Source organism: Crocodylus porosus, unplaced genomic scaffold (assembly GCF_001723895.1).
Source record: "Crocodylus porosus isolate Cpor-Errol unplaced genomic scaffold, CroPor_comp1, whole genome shotgun sequence".
In the NCBI taxonomy this organism is placed as follows: domain Eukaryota; kingdom Metazoa; phylum Chordata; order Crocodylia; family Crocodylidae; genus Crocodylus; species Crocodylus porosus.
The window spans coordinates 171,459,788-171,461,537 of NW_017728886.1; the positions used below are offsets into that span (position 1 = coordinate 171,459,788).

At 46.2% G+C, this 1,750-nt stretch overlaps 1 protein-coding gene across 1 annotated transcript in view; it reads right to left on the reverse strand.

The window, feature by feature from the left end:
- SOCS6 (suppressor of cytokine signaling 6) overlaps nt 1-300 on the reverse strand; it is a 44,164-nt gene extending 43,864 nt beyond the window's left edge. The window contains exon 1 of the mRNA XM_019545196.1: nt 18-300. The gene's annotated coding sequence lies outside the window, so the exon portion shown is untranslated. The remainder of the gene's footprint in view (nt 1-17) is intronic.
- Nucleotides 301-1,750: the final 1,450 nt, after the last annotated feature.

A 1,750-nucleotide genomic window follows, 5' to 3' on the forward strand; every position in this document is an offset into this window, starting at 1 on the left:
CCCCTCCTTTCAGGCACCTCCGCAGCTGCTCTGCCCTCTGCTTCTCTTCATCCTCCTCCTCCTCCGTCCTCCCGGGGAGGGGAGCCGGCCCTCGGCGCCGCGCTGGGTGCACATGGCTGGGATGAGACCCAGCCCCAAGCGCTGCTGAGGCCTCCCCCGCTCCCGATACTGTCCGCCCCCTCCCCCACGCCCCGTGTTTGCGTCTCCGGGGGAGAAGGCTTGCTCTCTGCTGCATCCCGCGGCCTCCCCAAATGCTCCGGGCTGGGCTAACGCAGAGGCAAGCTAGGCACATGCCTAGGGCCTGAAGGGAAATATGTAAACCGAGCACAAATAGGTCCCTATGATTTTTGAGTGACAAAAAAGGGAATATCAATATACAGTATTCAGTAGGGGACCACGAGTTTGTTTGCCTAGTGCCCACTGAAGGGTTAAAATCAAACCTGGGGATTTCCCAAATGTTCCACTGTTTTATTTTTATTTTTTCCTTTGAATCCTTTCCTTTCTTGAACAGGTTTAATCAGTAAGGTTTCTGTCCCTGGGAAAGACCCATTTCTGATACTGCCAGTGCCCTCAGTACTGCCGACTCTCATGATTCTTGGTGTTGTTCTTAAAGTCTCTGCTTCGGGAATGTGAAAACCTTAGATCTTTTTAATATCTATATTAATGTGTGTATATAGATGTATATGTGTGTGTGTATATGTGCGTGCATCTGTGGACATATAGATACATGTGTATGTATATGTGTGTGTGTGTAGATAGATACACATATATATCTATACACGTGTGTGTGTGTATAAATATACGTATATGTGTGTGAGTGTGTATGTTTTCCCAGACGAACACGACTACAAAACAGATCCCCAGAAGCTTGCAGAGAACTTCTTTTCCAACTATTTGGGCACATATAAAAGAAAAGAGCTAACTTTTTCACATTCCCGAAGCGTAGACTTTAAGAACAACGCCAGCAATCATGAGAGCTGGCAACGCTGTGCCCTATACATGGGCTGCTTGGTTAGGTTGGTTTTCAGGAGAATTCCTCAAAATTCCCTCGCAGGCAAGGATCTTTGGGTAGACATGAGACTTTTTATCAGACCGACTAAATTGTTGGGAAAAAGTTCTTTGCACACTTTTGGGGATTTGTTTTGTAGCCGTGTTGGTCTGGGAAAAAAAGAGAAACACCGAACTCTTGGGAAAGGGGGGGGGGTGCCCGAAAGCTTGAAAAGAGAATTTGTTTTGCTATTTGTTAGTAGTTCTAATAAAAGGTATCACCTCTGAATCTAGAGTTTAGTGTTTCTCTTACAAGTCTTTGGTCACTGGGAAAAACCCCCTGTTTGGAAGATGTCCTCAGGTCACACTGGAATGGACTGAAGCTGCAGGCCCCACAGCAGTCCCTCTGCTTGTGACAACCTGCAAGAGAGCATTCAACACAACTCAGCATCACTTTGGCCAATTTTTTTTAGCTTTTTATACTATCTTCTCCCAGCGCTTGCAGCTTGACTCCTACTCCTCTGGCTTGGATGTGACTGTTTTTTAAATTTTTGAGTCCCTGTTGGAATGTTGCTACATAGGGGATGTATCTACACAAGACTCTTGCTGTGCATTAGCCTAAGAACACCGTGCAGTAATGTATCATGGCAAAAACCGTGCTAATAGCCTACTGCTCAGTGTCCATGCTAATGCACAGTAAGCATCACTAAATAACTGTGCACCGGTGCTACTGCACATTATCTCTAGATACTGCGCATTCAGT